The 19,363-nt window shown below is 40.9% G+C and overlaps 1 protein-coding gene across 2 annotated transcripts in view; it reads left to right on the forward strand.

Annotated features, from left to right (window-relative positions):
* Positions 1-8,033: 8,033 nt before the first annotated feature.
* CYP20A1 (cytochrome P450 family 20 subfamily A member 1) overlaps positions 8,034-19,363 on the forward strand; it is a 161,191-nt gene continuing 149,861 nt past the window's right edge. For both annotated transcript variants that reach the window (XM_078328268.1, XM_078328267.1), the window contains exon 1: positions 8,034-8,346. The gene's annotated coding sequence lies outside the window, so the exon portion shown is untranslated. The remainder of the gene's footprint in view (positions 8,347-19,363) is intronic.

Below are 19,363 nucleotides of genomic sequence, written 5' to 3' on the forward strand. Positions count from 1 at the left end.
TGGGGCATGTCTGTAATCCCAGTTACTCGGGAGGCTGAGGCAGAAGAATCGCTTGAACCCAGAAGGCGGAGTTTGCAGTGAGCTGAGATTGTGCCATTGGACTGCAACCTGGGCAATAAGAGTGAAACTCTGTCTCAAAAAAAATTTATATGATTTAAATATACAATGGTATTTACTTATGAATTCTGTGTTGGTTTATTTTTCATTTGTGTCAGCAGCATACTTTTTGAATATCAGTCGGTGATTCATAAATTGAATAACCCTGATAAACATTATTATTAAGATTTTATTACATTATTGGTTGCATTATCATTGTATTTTCATAAAAGTCCGGTTAAAATATTTCTATTTAAAAGTATTCTTTTAAAGCTCTTTTGCATCAAATTATTATACTCTGGTAGTTATTTGCTAATTCTCCTGAATGCTAGAGAACATCCAGCAACATGGAACTGAAATCTGCATTGTGAATGTCTCAGGATTCATTCACAACACCAGCTTGCTAGAAGATGATCTGAGAGTGTGCAGATACTTTAGAGATGTGGACTTGTGTATGCTTACTTCAAACTATTTCCACGATCAGATATTTGTTTCTGTGCTGTGTCAGTCACCCTATTGTAAATATTTTCTAACAACAACTCAGCATATGCATGGTGTTGAGTTTCTTTCTCTTTCATCTGCTGCTCAAACTTTGCCACCAGCATGTTTCTAAGTGTCAGAGTCCAGCTTCCTACTCAAGTTTAAATTTTTTTAGAAGCCTCATTCGTCTTATCTTAAAAAATAATTCTGCATTTCATTCTATGATGAATTTTCTTAATAAAAAGCTTTAATTTGTTTACTAAGGAAAAAGCAAATGCTCAAGTCCAAGTGATCAGTGGGAAAGTGCCCCAGAGAAGCCCGTGGCTCTGAATTCTCCTGGCATCTGCCACGAATGAACCTGACCTTAGAAACAAGGGGTTCCTTAACCCATTCATTTATGTGAACATACAAGTTGGCTGGATATATTGGCTTATCTGGGAATTAAGTGCATAGCACATTTAGAAGAGGTTGTCCCAGGAATATGGCCTGCAGCAGAACACAGTCCTGTGCTGGCACAGAGGGTGGGTGGGGGACTCAGACATTATTTGGTCTCCTGCTGATCTTGCAGAGATGTGCACGCCAAGCCCCAGGGGGAAGAGGGACTTGCCCAGGTCTCTCTGCTGTGTGCTTGTGAGCCATAACTCAAGCTGGAGCCCTTCTCACGTCTCAAAGACCAGGACATCAGCAGTCCCTGCACACTGCACACCAGGTGTTTGTAGTTTGCAATGAGAAGAAACTAGAGACATGAAGCCTCCTAGTGCAGTCCTGTCTGACCTCATGGTGCCTCCCCATTGGCAACATTTGTATATGTTGGAAATGGTGCCTTACATTTGCTAATTGAACCTCATCAAAGTGATTAAAGTAGGTGTGATCATATTACATTAGTTGACATCAAATCAAATTAGACAGTTTTGAAAGTCTGTGTTGGCAGAGAAGGCAGCCCATCTCAAGTAAGTTTTTCAGAAAATAAACATTATTTTTTACATAGCAGCAATTCAAAACCCCAGTGAACTGGTTCATAGCTGAGGTCATCCAGTAAACCACCCTCCCATGGTTCATGTCACACGCTCCTGATGCCACCAAGTTATGATCAACCCTAATAGTGGCCTCCAAACCATGGCATCATCAGAGCAACCAAAAGCTGGGCCACAAAAGCTGGGACAGAGAACTAACAATATCCAAATCCAGAAGTATTCCATGAGGAAAAAGCACACAGAGAAGAGCACACTGGCTTGTGGCACTGATACAGAGATGTCCATGTTGCTGGAACAACCCCTCGTCTCCCACTACCCCACCTCCTCCTGCCACAAAGTTCAGCTAAACCAGATTAGGGCTGAAAGTCAAATGCAAGGCAGGTGCTGGTGGAAAGTGGGGTGAGTGGTTCTTGTTTGTGCAGGGTCCTTTGCAGATTAAAAAGCTGTGCCTCTCCTGGGCCAGTAAACCCCCCCAGCAGCCCCCTAGGAAGCTCAGAGCAGGGATCAGGTGGTCAGAGGCTGTGCTGTTACCTGAGAGGCCACCCTGTTGTCCAGCTGCCTCATCCCACTCTGCTAATGCCCAAGGTGGGATATTGAGGACTCTGGCCACGGTCTAGCCACAGCCAAGAAAGGCTACTTTTGATGATTTCTCTGATGGAGAAGGTCAAAGTTGTGTTAGTTCATTCATTTAAAGGAGTTACCCAACTTCCATGCCCCTCAGTTTTCTCATTTCTAACATGTGCATTTGGTCTTTTGTAAGAATCTACTGAGATAATTCATAGAAAGTTTGAAGCCTGGTGCCTAGCTCAGAGTAACTATAGCTGTTAACATTATCATTTCATCATCATGACCAGTATTATTTCTTGAGTACAGCATTACTAATTCATTCACTGAATCAAGCATTCAAATGCTCTACAAAGCTTATCAAGTGGTGACCATGTGCTAAGTTCATTGTTCCCATGGACTCAGGCCTCAGGGAGAAGATGCTGGACAGAGAAAGTTCAGAGGCTGTGCAGGAACAGAAGGGGGCCTGACCCCCCAGTTGTGCTGCAGTGATGGTTCAATTTTAGAATAGGGCCAGGCTGCAGTGTGCACACTAGCATCATTCTCATGGGAGCAGGCCCATGGCAGGCTCAGTTTGCAGTGTGCACACTAGCATCATAGGGCCTAAGTGCTCAGACCCTGAAGAGCATGCAGTCCATACCAGAGACTTCTGTTTGCCCTCTATGTGACTTTGGGTACATCACTGTTGGAAATTGATGTTGGAAATAGATGCTTGGTGGTGCAAAGAAAAAGCAGCACTGAGACAAAGGATCTTTCAGCAATGCAATTTTTACTTCTTGGATTGGAGGAAGGGTACTCTCACTAGCCATCTTGCCATCAGAGTACAATGAATAAAGGGAAACACACAAATTTATTTATTATGCATTTAGGGTCGTCCTTACTGCCCTGTGTGATTTCCATTGGCTAGAGCCAGACCTCACAACTGAAACTAAAACCCAATTAGCTAACAACTTAAAACTTTTCTAAACAGGTAAAAGCAATGGAGAGCTGGGACATTCCTGTGAGTACATCCAGCACAGATAGCTCTGTTAAAGTACAAGGACATAGAACACACTATGTGCCTGTAAGCATGGCATATCTAACAGCTACATAGGATAGGGCTTAACAAAGTTACTAGCACATTTATTCTTTAACAAAAAAGGAAACTAAAAAAGAACTTTTCTACTTCCCACGATCACTTAACCTCTCTGTGCCTCAGTGAGCTCACCTTCATGAGCTGAACAACAAGAGTGTGGCCTAATAGGTGTTCCATGAGAATTAAGTATGTTAGCACCTGTGAAGCCCACGAAAGTGTGCCCTGCCAGGGCCAAGCATTCAGCAGATGGGAGGCTTTGTCACTGAGGCCTTCCACATCAGCATGGTCAAAAGCCTGCACCTGGCTCTCCCCTTTCAGCCCAGCCAGCACTTTACATGTACATCCAAGACCTAGAATAAGACTGTCCTAAAGGCGTGTCCCTGCCACATGTGGTCAGAGCCTTCAGGGTTATCATTATAGGATTTGGGGAACTGGATGGCAGATCTCCATGTTATTTCTCAAGAATTCTTCATGTATGATGGGGCAATAACTTACAATAAAAAAGAACAGAAAATACAGAACAATTAATGACAGCAACACTTTTACATCTTAAAACTTGCCTGATTTAACCCCCACTCTCTTCTAGCTTGTAGGGTTTCTGCTGAGAGATCTGCTGTAAGTCTGATAGGCTTCCCTTTATGGGTAACCTGACCTTTCTCTCTAGCTGCCCTTAGAATTTTCTCCTTTATTTCAACCCTGGTGAATCTAACAATTATGTGTCTTGGGGTTGCTCTACTTGAGGAATATCTCTATGGTGTTCTCTATATGACCTGGAGTTGAGTATTGTCCCACCTTACTAGGTTAGGAAAGTTTTCCTGGATAATATCCTGAAGAATATTTTCCAGCTTGGATTCATTCTCTTCATGACATTCAGGTACACCTATCGAACGTAAATTAGGTCTTTTCACATAGTCCCATATTTCTTGGAGACTTTGCTCATTCCTTTTGACTTTTTCTTCTCTAATCTTGTCTTCTCATTTCATTTCATTAAGTTGGTCTTCGACCTCTGATATCCTTTCTTCTGCTTGATCAATTCGAGGGTTAAAATCTGTGCATACTTCTCAGAGTTCTCGTATAGTATTCCTCAGTTCCATTAATTCACTTATATTCCTCTCTAAATTGTCTATTCTCGTTAGGATTTCGTCAAATCTTTTTTCAAGTTCTTAGTTTCTTTACATTGGGCTAGAACATGTTCTTTTAACTCACAGAATTTTCTTATTATCCACCTTCTGAAGCCTGATTCTGTTAATGGAATGCACTCGTTCTCCATCAGGCCTTGTTCCCCTGTTGATGAGGAACTGTGATCCTCTGTAGAGGGAGAGGCATTCTGATTTTGAGTATTCTCAGCCTTTTTACGCTGGTTTCTTCCCATCATTGTAAATTTATCCACCTGTTGTCTTTGTAATTACCAACTTTCAAATTAGGTCTCTTAGTGGACGTCCAACTTGTTAATTCCCAGGGCCGAAATGTGAGCAACCCACTGCTAAAACAGCGGCATCAAGATTCTTGGTGCTTTTCTGTCCGGGAGTCTCCCGTCTGGCTTCCCTCCTGAATCCCTTCTTCAATCAGCTCCAAATGTCGTCGGCCAAAAGGGGAACCAGTCCTGTTTATTTTGCACCAAGAACCGCTGTGCCGGGGCACCAGCAAAACCGCAGCGCTGGCTGCAAGAGTCACGCTGGCGACCCGTGGGGCTCCTCCGCTGGAAATCTCCTGGTCCTTGAGCAACAAGAATTCTTCTGAAAGTGTGGCGTCCTCTCGTTCTCTGCGCTTTCACTGGGAGCTACAAGCCTGAGCTGCTAGTGGTCGGCCATCTTGGATCTCTCCCATCTTGAGTGGGGGTTAATATTCAATATTCTCAAAGATAAGAATTTTCAATCCAGAATCTCATATCCAGCCAAACTAAGCTTTATAAATGAAGGAAAAATAAAATTTTTCACGAACAAGCAAGCACTCAGAGATTTCATCACCACCAGGCCAGCTTTACAAGAGCTTCTGAAAGAAGCACTACACACAGAAAGGAACAACCAGGATCAGTCATCCCAAAAACTTAACAAAAGGTAAAGAGTATCTCCATAATGAAGAATCTGTATCAACTAATGGGCAAAATAGCCAGCTAGCATTAAACAACAGTATTAAACTCACAAATATCAATATTAATCCTAAATTTAAATGGATTAAATGCCCCAATCAAAGACACAGACACACAAACTGAATAAAAAGTCAAAACACATCGGCACTCTGTATCCAGATCCATCTCATAAGCAAGGACACACAAAGACTCAAAACAAAAGGTTGGAGGAAGACTCACCAATCAAATGGAGAGGAAAGAAAAACAAAACAAAACAACAACAACAACAACAAAAAACGGGAGTTGTAACTTTCGTCTCTGACAAAATAGACTACAATAGTAACCAAGACTAAAAGAAACAAAGAAGGACATTACATAATGATAAAAAGATCAATGCAACAATAGGAGTCAATGATCATAAATATATATGTACTCAATGTAGGGGCACCCAGATATATGACAAGTTTTCAATAACTTATTAAGAGACTTGGACTCCCACACTAATAGCAGGAGACTTTGACACCACATTGTTAATATTTGACGGATCAACAAGATAGAAAATTAATAGAGACATTTATGATTTGAATTCAGACCTCGAACAAGTAAACTCAGTGAATATTTATAGAATTCTTCACCCCAGGTCCACAGAACGTACATTTTTTTTTTTTTTTAGTATCACATTACACCTATTTTGAAAGTGACCACACAAATGGAAGCAAATCACTCTTCAGCACTTGCACAGCATTTCACAGATTTAAACGAAATATTGGTTAGCTGTTTGTCATTTTCTTCCCGTATTCCTTCCTGTCTCCGCTGTTAAGCACAATCATCAGCATAAAAGAGGTTTTAAATACCTATTTCTAGATTGCATTCCAGCCTGGGCAATAGAGCAAGACTCCTGTTCTCTCTCCCCACTTTTCTCTTTCTCTAAAAAAAAAAATAAAATAAAAAATAAAAAAAATAAAACCCCAGGCTCTGAAGAGGGAGCACCCTGCTCCAGGATTCCCTGACCTTTGCTTGGGACCAGCACCCTCACCATGAGACCTTACTCTGGGTGGTCACCTGGCACCTCCCAGCCCTCCACCCTTGTCCCCCTTCCTCCCCAGGGAGAAGCAATCCTGGTTTCCACCACACCATCCCCTTGGCTCAGGAGAAAAAAAAAAAAAAGCATACCTGATTTAGGAAAGAAATTCTACAGTGCCTCTGCCCTACCCTAATCTGGCCTCAGCACACTGGAGTTGTCCGAGTACACATTTTTATATTTAATAAAGTCTACATTATCTATTTTTTTCTTTCATCAGCTGCCTTCTGTGGTTCTAACTAAAACCTCATTATGAACTAGGTCATGTTCATTTTCTTCTAAAATTTTTACAGGTTTGTATTTTAAATGTAAGTCTACGAACTAGTTTAAATACATTTTTGTGTAAGTTATGGGGGTTTGGTTTTGTCCTTTTTTTCCATATGGTTCCCAATGTTTCATCACCAATGGAAACACACATCTTTCTCTCCATTGAATGCCCATCATCCCTTTGGCAAAATCAATTTACCATATTTTCCTGGTCTATTTTGGGCCCATTTTCATTTATCTGTTAGTCTGTTCCTTCACCAGCATCACATCTTCTTCACTGCTTTAGCTTTCTGATGTGTTGGGATCCAGTGTGAGTTTTTTTGTTTGGATGTCTTTGATGTTGCCTATCCTAGATTTAAAGACAAGTCTGGGTGTAATGGTTCATGAAATCTCAGTGCTTTGGGAGGCCAAATCAGGAGGAGCACTTGGGGCCAGGAATTCAAAACCAGCCTGAGCAAAATAACAAGACTTCCATCTCTAAAAATATTTCTTAAAAGTCAGCAGGGAATGGTAGCCTGTGCCTGTAGTATAGCTGTTTGGGAGGCTGAGGTGGGAGGATCACTTGAGCCTAAATGTTCCAAGCTGCAGACTGTCTCAAACAAATGAATGAATGAATAAATAAATAAATAAAAACAAAAAAGGTTTTCTGAGAATTTGATTGGGACTGCACTCAATCTCTAAGTCAAATTTTTATCTTAACAATATTGACTCTTCCAATCCTCAATAAGGAGCATCTGTGCATTTACATTATTTGAATTCTTTCAACTGTGTTTCTAAGTTTGATGAATGTATATTTGTACCTTTATTTTAAAGATTTATACTTAAGAACTTCAGTTGTGAGGTCAATGGTATTGCTTTTTTTTTTTTTTTTGAGTTGGAGTTTCGCTCTCGTTACCCAGGCTGGAGTGCAATGGCGCAATCTCGGCTCACCGCAACCTCGGCCTCCTGGGTTCAGGCAAGTCTCCTGCCTCAGCCTCCTGAGTAGCTCGGATTACAGGCACGCGCCACCATGCCCAGCTAATTTTTTGTATGGTATTGCTTTTTTAAAATGGCATACTCCAGTTTTCCAGTTCCAATGTTTTCACACACAATTGCTGGTACATAGGACGTCACTTGACTTTTTTCAGTTGGCCATTTGCTTTGCCTCTTATCGCCATGCATCTGGTGGGGATGGTGGGCTTTCCTTCAGGTGATTTTTCAAAAGCCATGGCGTGGAATTGTCAGAACTGTGGACTTCGGGAGATACACAGGGTCTGCTGAAGGAACGCTGCCACAGCTCAACCGCGAGCACATGAGCGTTCCGCACCGCCTGCGACAGCCAGCAGGGGGTGTGAACGCGGCGAGAGGCGCCCGCGTTTTCGCGCAGACGCCGAGTGTCTCCAGGGGGTGGAGCCGAGCCTCCTCCTCAGGACCCAACCAGGAGGCGCTGCCATCGCTACAGGGACATCTGAAGAGGACTCAGCCTCCTCCTCATCAGGACCTACCCTGCAGGCGCCGTTGTCTCTACAGGGACACCAGAGGAGCACCCAGCTTACTCCTCAGGGCCACCCAGCAGGCGCCGCCATCCCTACAGGGACACCTGGAGAGGACCCTGCCTCCTCAGGAGCTACCTGGGAGACGCCACTGTTCTTACAGGGACACCTGGGGACTGTGCCCAAGGAGGAACCAGCCTCCTCTTCTTCAGGAGCGATTGGGGGGGGAAACGGTGGCTTCAGAACCCCCCAAAGCTGCCTGAGGAAAGGTGAGGAAAAAGCTTTCTGCCGCGCTCTGAGTGCTGAGGAGGCCGCGCTGCTGTGGCTTTAATTTCTCGAGTTGTATTTATTTTATTTTACAAAGTGGCCTTTCACTGAGTGGCTTTGATGTTCATGATTACAGCACACCTGCGTTGTTTCATTTTAAAATTTTTTACCAATTTGGGTTTGGGGTGGATCTGCGACAGAGAAGGGAAGAACCTGAGAGCAGTGCGGGGAGCCCCAGGGGGCTGCACACCCCGCTATTGGCTTTATTCACGTTCCGGTGGCTCGTTTTTCTTAGTGTTGAGTACTTGAAAAACATTGAAGAGCAGATGGAGATGTGCGTTTTCACCACATCATTTTAAGTGTAAATAGTGTACTTTGTTCAAAGGAGACTTTTAGGCAAAATAAATTTAAGCAGAATTATTTGAGCAAATGAACGATTCATTCACGCACCAAGCACCAGAAGGGAAAACAGGGCTTGGAGCTTCCAGCAATTAGCTGTGGCCGCTGAGTGAGGTTTTTTATTGGCTCCAGCTAGGCCACCCTTGTTGTGGGGATGGTTCCCTCAGCTTCCCTAGTCTACTGGTGGCTGGACGTTTTGTCATTGACTGTGGTTGGTTTGTTAATGTTAAATCAGTTTAAATGCCTCCAAGTTTGGTTTTTGTTTGCTTAGGAAAGGCCTCAGGCTAAAGGCCTCCTTATTTGCTTTAACATGTCAAAACCATAACTTGGCTGGGAGCCATCCAGTACTTTGGGAGCACTTTGCGAGGCCAAGTCTGCGACGAATCACCTGAGGTCAGGCATTCCCGACCAGCTTGGTCAACATGGTGAAACCCCATCTCTACCAAAAATACAAAAATTAGCCTGATGTGGTGGCACGCACCTGTAATCCCAGCTACTCGGGAGGCTGAGACAGGAGAATAGCTTGAACCCAGGAGGTGGGTGTTGCAAAGATCTGAGATCACACCAGTGTACTCCAGCCTGGGCTACAAGAGTGAAACTCCATCTCAAAAACAACAACAAAACACACACACAAAAAAACAAAACAAAACCGGTAACTCCTTTTCATTTTAGTTTCCTGGCATTAACAGAAGTAAATTCACGTTTTTGTTATTCAGAAAGTCGGTTTAATTGGCAACCTATTTGTGATGGTGCATAAAATAATGTCTTTTAATCATTGGCATCTTAGATTAGATGGAATAAGTTAACTCTATTAAGCTTTGTTATTATAACAGGAGTTGAGTTTTTTTCTCCTAGGCTTTGGCCATTTAATACATGCAAAGTTCAAACAGCCATCTGTGCCTGAGGCAAAGTAAAAATATAAAGCGAAATTTTAAAAAAAGAGAAAAAATAATACACACAAGCATGTCCGAACCATGTGGATACTTTCTGAGACATTTGTCTTTAGGTGATTTTCATTTTTGAATGAACACCGTAGAGTGCCCTTATCAAACCTAGATAGTGTATCCCATTCCACACCTAACTTATATGGTATAGCTAATTGCTCCCAGGCTACCAACCTGGACAGCATGTCACTGTACTAAATGCTCTAGTTAACTGTAACTGTAATGGGGGATTGTGAACCCAAAATATCTGAGACAGGTCTCAATTTAGAAAGCGTATTTTGCCAAGGTTAAAGACATGCCCATTACACACTACACACAGCCTCAGGAGGTCCTGACAGCATATGTCCAAGGTGGTCATGGTAGAGCTTGCTTTTACATATCAATTAATATGTGTAGTTATTTGTATGTAAGGCAGAACAACTGGAAGCAGGAAGTGGGGGTGCTTCCAGGTCAGAAGTAGATAAGAGACAAAATGTTGCATTCTTTTTGAGCCTTTGATCAGCCTTCCACTGAATACATAATTTAGTCTGGCTCAGGGAATCTTCATTTGTACATAAACAATAGGGCAGAGGAATCAATTAAATATACTTTTGTCTCTAGTGAGCCTCAGAGGGATGACTGAGTTCTGTCTGTTATTTGTCCACAAGGAAATTCCTTGTGGGTAAATTGTGAGGGAGGAATGTAGATTTTTATCTTTGTGGCTACCTTATTTAGTAATAGAATGAGAGGCAGGTTTGCCTGACATAGCTCCCAGCTTGACTTTCCCTTGGCTTAGTGATTTTGGGGTTCTGAGATTTATTTTCCTTTTATGGTATCAAAACTTAGAAAAGGTAATTTGTTGAGCCACGAGCTTATGACAAGATGGCTAGAAAGGAATTTTTCAGCTCCATTATTATCTCATGGGACCACCATCATGTATGCCATGCATGACTGTAAAATTACATTTAGTTAAAGTCAGCTTACACTAAGCTGTGGACCCAGATGGTCCTTGGGTCTTTATCACTGGGAGATCTTTAAGGACCTTTCCAAGCTTTTCTATGCTAATTGTTTGATTCATAGTTGCCTTACTTCAGTGTCCATTTTGTTAATGTGTATTTTTACTAAGAAATCACCCATTTTTTTTAAAGTTTTCAGTTTGATGCAATTGGTTCTCTTATTTTACTTTTAATTTCTCCTATTTTCAGTTTTGTCCATAATTTTTCTACTTTTGCACTTTTTTCATCAACAATATTTTTTAAATATACTTTTTAGCTGTTGTTTGAAGAATTGTTAATTTCTTATGACCTAATTACAACCTTAAATGATTTTTAATTAATTTTAGCTTAATGTATTTTGCAGGATCCAACTGTTAAAAGACAGAATTACAACAAATCTACGTTTACAGATCTTAACTGGCTTTTATTTGTGGTTGTAGAATCAGGCAGCAGTCCAGACCAAAAATGGTTCTGAATGCTCTGCCACATGACATGTTCAGGGTATATTTATAGCCAGAGAAAGGAAAGTGATATACAGAAAACAGAAGTGATGTATAGAGATGGCTGGATTGGTTAAAGATCTGGTTACAGCCTGCATTTGCCTTCATGAAACCTGTTTTGAACAGCTAGCTGGCTGCCTGCCATTGGCTGACACTCAGCTGATGTGATTGGCTGAACCTCTGCTCTTTGTTACAATGATAAATTCCCAAGTCAGGTTTTCAGTTTGTTTATATACTAAATTAGGATGCAGGCTTTTTTTGTTTGTTTGTTTTTGCTTTTTTGCTCTTGTTACCTAGGCTTGAATGCAATGGTGCAATGTCAGGTCATCCCAGATTCAAGCGCTTCTCCTGCCTCAGGCTTCCAGGTAGTTGGATTACAGGCATGCACCACCATATCCGACTAATTTTGTTTTGTTGTTGTTGTTGTTTTGTTTTTTCCTACAATGTCTGTCTGCTCACATAATTTTGTATTTTTAGTAGAGACGGGGTTTCTCCATGTTGGTCAGGCTGGTCTCAAACCCCTGAACTCAGGCGATCCTCCTGCCTCAGCCTCCCAAAGTGCTGGGATTACAGGCATGAGCCACACCTCCTGGCAAGGTTGCAGTTCTTTACAAGGACTCCTTTGGAGGCTTCTAAAGCCCAATGTAGTTTGATTTAAAAATTCCTCCCCTTTGGTCAGGCTCTCAATTTTCAGATATTTACCAAAGCTTTGAGCATTGGTATCACTCTTTGCTACCATTGTATATTGAATTATTTGGATGTTTTTGCTTTCAGTGTGGCATTTACAAGTTTTATTTGGTTTTAGCCCCTACTGGGCAATAGCAGAATACTATGTTTTGTAAGGTGGGAACAAAGAAACAGAATGATAGAAAATGACAACTGATTGGTTAATATCAGATTACTTCAGGTTACTTGTTTTGGTTAGAGTTAAAGCCGAGGGGACTTCCTTATGCTGACTCTGGTAGACAGGAATCTCTTCAGAGAAAGAGTGATCGCTTTTGCAATCTATCTGCTTCCGTAAAGTTTCAGCCTGGTTGTGGGGCATTCAGCATGACTGTCTCCATGGTGGTTAGGCCTGTTCAATGTGGGCTAATGCAGGAGTTCAGACCAAAACAGTGTCTTCCCCATAATTTGTCTAATAGTTCTCCCTTTTTGGTTAGGTTCTCACTGGTTAGGTGAGAGTGTGAGCAAAACTTAGGGCATCAGCACTACTCTTAGTCACTATTATTTTGGGTTTCCGGTCTCAACACATCATTTCAGAAATCAATAAAGCTTTCTTTTTTTTTTTTAAATTTAGGTTCTGGGGTACATGTGCAGATCATGTAGGATTGTTGTGTAGATACAGACATGGCAATGTGGTTTGCTGCCTCCATCCACCTGTCACCTACATCTGGTATTTCTCCCCATGTTATCCCTCCCTGACCTCCCCACCCCCGTGCTGTTCCTCCCTTGGCCCAGACCAACAGACCCCAGTGTGTGATGCTTCCCTCCCTGTGTCCATGTGTTCTCATTGTTCATCACCTGCCTATGAGTGAGAACATGTGGTGTTTGATTTTCTGTTCTTGTGTCAGTTTGCTGAGAATGATGGTTTCCAGATTCATCCATGTCCCTACAAAGGACAAAAATTCATCATTTTTTATGGTTGCATAGTATTCCATGGTATATATGTGCCACATTTTCCTTGTCCAGTCTATTGTCGATGGGCATTTGGGTTGGTTCCACATCTTTGCTATTGTAAATAGTGCCACTATGAACATACGTGTGCATGTGTCTTTATAATAGAATGATTTATAATCCTTCGGGTATATACCCAGTAGTGGGATTGCTGGGTCAAGTGGAATTTCTATTTCCAGGTCCTTGAGGAAGTGCCACACTGTCTTCCAAAATGGTTGAACTAGTTTAAACTCCCATAAACAGTGTAAAAGTGTTCCTATTTCTCCACATCCTCTCCAGCATCTGTTGTCTCCGGATTTTTTTGTGATCGCCATTCTAACTGGTGTGTGATGGTATCTCAATGTGGTTTTGATTTGCATTTCTCTAATAATCAGTGATGATGAGCATTTTTTCATGTTTGTTGGCCTCATATATGTCTTCTTTTGAAAAATGTTTGTTCATATCCTTTGCCCACTTTTGGATGGGTTTGTTTGTTTTTGTCTTGTGAATCTGTTTTAGTTCTTTGTAGATTCTGGATATTAACACTTTGTCAGATGGGTAAATAGCAAAAATTTTTTTCTCATTCTGTTGGTTGCCGGCTCACTCTAATGATTGTTTCTTTTGCTATACAGAAGCTCTGGAGTTTAATTAGATCCCATTTGTCTATTTTGGCTTTTCCTGCCAATGCTTTTGGTGTTTTAGTCATGAAGTCCTTGCCCATGCCTATGTCCTGAATGGTTTTGCCTAGGTTTTCTTCTAGGGTTTTTATGGTATTAAGTCTTATGTTTAAGTCTTTAATCCATCTGGAGTTAATTTTAGTGTAAGGTGTCAGGAAGGGGTCCAGTTTCTTCTTTCTGCACACTGCTAGCCAGTTTCCCCAACACCATTTATTAAATAGGGAATCCTTTCCCCACTGCTTGTTTTTGTCAGGTTTGTCAAAGATCAGATGGTTGTAGATGTGTGGCGTTGCCTCCAGGGCCTCTGTTCTGTTCCATTGGTCTGCATCTCTGTTTTGGTACTAATACCATGCTGTTTTGATTACTGTAGCCTTGTAATATCGTTTGAAATAAGGTAGCGTGATGCCCCTGGCTTTGTTCTTTTTGCTTAGGATTGTCTTGGCTATGCAGGCTCTCTTTTGGTTCCATATGAAGTTTAAGGTGGTTTTTTCCAGTTCTGTGAAGAAGGTCATTGGTAGCTTGATGGGGCTAGCATTGAATCTATAAATTACTTTGGGCGGTATGGCCATTTTCACGATATTGATTCTTCCTAACCATGAGCATGGAATGTTTTTCTTTCTGTTTGTGTTCTGTCTTATTTCCTTGAGCAGCGGTTTGTAGTTCTCCTTGAAGATGTCCTTTACATCCTTTGTTAGTTATATTCCTAGGTATTTTATTCTCTTTGTAGCAATTTTGAATGGGAGTTTGCTCATGATTTGGCTCTCTGTTAGTCTGTTATTGGTGTATAGAAATGCTTGTAATTTCTGTGCATTGATTTTGTATCCTGAGACTTTGCTGAAGTTGCTTATCAGTTTAAGGAGATTTTGGGCTGAGATAATAGGGTCTTCTAAATACACAATCATGTCATCTGCAAATGGAGACAATTTGACTTCCTCTTTTCCTAATCGAATACCTTTTTTTTTCTTATATAATTGCTCTGGCTAGAAATTCCGATACTATATTGAATAGGAGTGATGAGAGAGGGCATCCTTGTCTAGTGCTGGATATCAAAGAGAATGCTTCCAGTTTTTGCCCATTCAGTATGATGTTGGCTGTAGGTTTGTCATAAATAGCTTTTATTGTTTTGAGATATGTTCCTTTGATACCTAGTTTATTGAGAGTTTTTAGCACAAAGTGCTGTTGAATTTTGTTGAAGGCCTTCTCTGCATCTATTGAGATAATCATGTGGTTTTTGTCTTTGGTTCTGTTTATATGGTAGCTTACGTTTATAGACGTGCGTATGTTGAACCAGCCTTGCATTCCTGGAATGAAGCCTACTTGATCATGATGGGTAAGCTTTTTCATGTGCTGTTGCAATTGGTTTGCCAGTATTTTATTGAAAAATTTTGCATCTATGTTCATCATGGATATTGGCCTGAAGTTTTCTTTTTTTGTTAAGTCTCTGCTAGGTTTTGGTATCAGGATGATGTTGGTCTCATAAAATGATTTGGGAAGGATTATCTCTTTTTGTATTGTTTGGAATAGTTTCAGAAGGAATGGCACCAGCTCTTCTTTGTACATCTAGTAGAATTCAGCTGTGAACCCATCTGGGCCTGGGCTTTTTTTGTGTGTTAGGCTCTTAATTGCTGCCTCAACTTCAGCCCTTGTTATTGGTCTATTCAAGGTTTCAACTTCTTCCTGGTTTAGGCTTGGGAGGGTGCAAGTGTCCAGGAATTTACCCATTTCTTCCAGGTTCACTGGTTTATATGCATAGACTTGTTTGTAGTAATAATCTCTGATTGTAGTTTGTATTTCTGTGGAATCAGTGGTGATATCCCCTTTATCATTTTTTATTGCATCTATTTGATTCTTCTCCCTTTTTTTAAATTAATCTGGCTAGTGGTCTATTTTGTTGATCTTTTCAAAAAACCAACTCCTGGATTTATTGATTTTCTGAAGGGTGTTTTTGTGTCTCTCTCTCCTTCAGTTCTGCTCTGATATTTCTTGTCTTGTCAAGTTATTTCTTGTCTTCTGCTAGGTTTTGAGTTTTTTTGATCTTGCTCCTCTAGCTCTTTGAATTTTGAGTGTAGGGTGTCAATTTTAGATCTTTCCTCGCTTCTCATGTGGGCATTTATTGTTATAAATTTCCCTCTAAACACTGCTTTAAATGTGTCCCAGAAGTTCTGGTACATGTGTCTTCATTCTTGTTGGTTTCAAAGAACATCTTTATTTCTGCCTTCATTTCATTGTTTATCCAGTCGACATTCAGGAGTCAGTTGTTCAGTTTCCATGAAGCTGTGCAGTTCTGAGTTAGTTTCTTAATTCTGAGTTCTAATTTGATTGCCCTGTGGTCTGAGAGACTGTTATGATTTCCGATCTTTTGCATTTACTGAGGAGAGATTTACTTCCAATTTTGTGGTCAATTTTAGAGTAGGTGCAATGCGGTGCTGAGGAGAATGTATATTCTGTGGATTTGGGGTGGAGATTTCTGTAGATGTCTATTAGGTCCACTTGATCCAGATCTGAGTTCAAGTCCTGGATATCCTCATTAATTTTCTGTCTCGTTGATCTGTCTAATATTGACAGTGGAGTGTTAAAGTCTTCCACTGTTATTGTGCTGGTTTCTTCCCATCTTAGTGGCTTCATCTACCTGTGATCTTTGTAGTTGGTGACTTTCGGATGGGGTCTCTGAGTGGACGTCCTTTTTGTTGATGATAAAGTTATTTCTTTCTGTTTCTTAGTTTTCCTTGTATCTGTCAGGCCCCTCTGCTGCAGGACTGCTGGAGGTCCACTCCAGACCCTGCTTGCCTGGGGATCACCTGCGGGGGCTGTAGAACAGTTAAGGTTGCTGCTGGTTTCTTCTTCTGTTAACTTCGTCCCAGAAGGGTACCTGGCAGTTGTTGGCCTGACCTCTCCTTTATGAGGTGTCTCTTTGTGTATACAGGGGGGGGGGAGCTGCTTGAGGAGACAGTCTATCCCTTATAGGAGCTCAAGTGCTGTGCTGGGAGCTCCATTGTTCCGTGTAGAGATGCTGGGCAGGTACTTTTAAGTCTGCTATAGCAGAACTCATAACTGCCTCTTTTCCCAGGTGCTCTATCCTAACTTGCTGTTGTACTATTAAAATGTAAGGGAGCATATTTTGATTCTGATATTGTCAATTGTATTTTAGGCATAACGTGTTTCTCAGAGCATTAAATACTGCCTTGAAATTTTATTACACAAATAAAGCATAAATCCCTTTTTATTATTATCTTTATTACCAGCTATATTGACATCTAAATTTGAAAACATTCCAGAGTCTGGAATTCCAGTAGTTCTTTGTGATCCTCTAAAAGATAAATTATTTTTTCCCACAAGACACAGTGACATCTAAAGTCACATTGAATATCCCACCCCTTTTTTTTAGTTTCATCAGTTTCTGCAAAGCATCGTTGAGGAAGTATCTTTGAATATCCCTTTAATCTCTTTTGTATCAGAAAGCACCATCATGATGTGTTGAATGATTGTGGTCACAAATTCTGTTTACATTCTTCCTGTCTCTGAATATTTTTTTTTCCAGTGGCAGATATTTGCTTCTGTTGTATTGTAGCTAAAAGGAATGCTGGGAAACAAAATAAAGACAAGCATTCATTAGAATGAGTGATCCAGTCACAATGAATCAATTTGCTATTTGAACTGTTTTTGTTTTTGCTTTCACAAAGTCATACTTTTGAAAATGTTCACCTAGAAATTGAAATAGTCTCCAAAAGGTAAATTTTTTCCCTAGTTCTAAGGTGACTAGCTTTCTTAGAGAGGGAACCACACCACAAAATAAAGATATAATAAACATGTTTACACATATGTGTTATTTTAACATAAACATGTGAAAGAGACATTTCTTTGAAATTATATATTATATATTAGTCTGCATAATTTATAAATTATAAATTTATAAATGAATGCTCTTATTTTAAAAAGTAGTAGTGTTAATTAATACTATTAGTAAAAATAATTAGGCAGATATTTTTTAAAATACCATTTTTTAATAAAGATTTTAAGTTAGTTTTGGATTCACACTGAAATTGGGAAGAAAATGCAGATTTCCCATGTATAACCAACCTAGTTTCTCTTCTTATTAACATATGAACATGTATCAGTTATGTTATTAACTTTTTTTTTTTTTTTTGAGACAGAGTCTCACTCTGTCACCCAGGCTGGAGTGCAGTGGCATGATCTCGGCTTATTGCAAGCTCCACCTTCCAGGTTCAAGGGATTCTCCTGCCCCTGCCTCCGGAGAGGCTAGGATTACAGGCACCTGCCATCATACCCGGCTAATTTTTGTATTTTTAGTAGAGATGAGGTTTCACCATGTTGGCCAGGTTGGTCTCTTACTCCTGACCTCAGGTGATTTGCCTGCCTCAGCCTCCCAAAGTGCTGGGATTACAGGTGTGAGCCACCGCACCGGGCCAATATCTTACATCATTTTTCACAGTTAATAACTGGATATTAACATATTATTAAATAAGCTCACATTTTTTATTTTATTTATTTATTTATTTATTTATTTTGAGCCGGAGTTTCGCTCTTGTTACCCAGGCTGGAGTGCAATGGCCTCACCGCAACCGCCGCCTCCTGGGTTCAGGCAATTCTTCTGCCTCAGCCTCCCGAGTAGCTGGGATTACAGGCACGCACCACCATGCCCAGCTAATTTTTTGTATTTTTGGTAGAGACGGGGTTTCACCATGTTGACCAGGATGGTCTCGATCTCTTGACCTCGTGATCCACCCGCCTCAGCCTCCCAAAGTGCTGGGATTACAGGCTTGAGCCACCGCGCCTGGCCATAAGCTCACATTTTATTTGGTTTCTCTTAGTTCTGCCTTTTTCTGTCTCAGGATTCTAGCTAGGATCCCAGAGGACATTCAGTTACCATGTCAGGCTCTTCTTTGCTGTGAGAGTCTCTCAGACTTTTCTTCTGAGGCCCTGAAACAGTGTTAGGAGAATTGGTTAGGTATTGCGTAGAAGGTCCTCCATTGTGGTTTACTTGATGTTTTTCTCATAGTTAGACTGGGGTTATGGGTTTGGGGGAAGTAGATCAGATGTGTAGTGTGTCCACAAAAAGAGTTAAAGTCTGTAAAATATTTGAAGAGATGTATTCTGAGCCAAATATGAGTGACCATGTCCTGTGACACAGCCCTCGGGAGACCCTGGGATGCAACTTGGTTCTATACATATTAGGGAGATAGAAGACATCAAACAAATGTATTTAAGCTATATATTGGTTTGGTCCAGAAAGGTGGGACAACCCAGTGGGTTAGGGTGTAGTGGGGCTTTTAGGTTATAGGTAGATTGAAACATTTTCTGATTGGCAATTAATTAAAAGAATTATTATCAATGGAAAGGAGTGTCTGGGTTATGATAAGGGGTTATGGAGACCAAAATTTTATCACGCAGATGAAGCCTCAAGGTAGCAGGCTTCAGAGAGAATAGATTGTAAATGTTTCTTACCAGATTTAAGGTCTGATGTTAAATGCTGATTGGCTTTTCCTGAATTCCAAAAGGGAGGAGGGCATAATGAGGCATGTCTGACCACCTCTTTCCCATCATGGCCTAAACCAGTCTTCCAGGTTAACTTTGGTGTCCTCTGGGGAAGAGGAGGGAATCTATACAGATGGTTGGGAGAAGGACCTTTGAATTTTACTTTTGATTTGCAAGTGCTATTCTAGTCACTTCATGCTCTCAAGATGTTTTATCACCATTAATGTTAACTTTGATCACCTGGCTGAGATAATGTTTTCAGGTTTCTTTCTGTGAAGTTAACTTTTTTTCCCATGAAGTTGTATGTATCCTTTTGGAGGAAGTCACCAAGCAGAGCCCACACTTAAGGAGTGGGGAGTTAGCCACATGTCCTTGATAG

Source organism: Callithrix jacchus, chromosome 6, assembly GCF_049354715.1.
Source record: "Callithrix jacchus isolate 240 chromosome 6, calJac240_pri, whole genome shotgun sequence".
NCBI classification, from domain to species: Eukaryota; Metazoa; Chordata; class Mammalia; order Primates; family Cebidae; genus Callithrix; species Callithrix jacchus.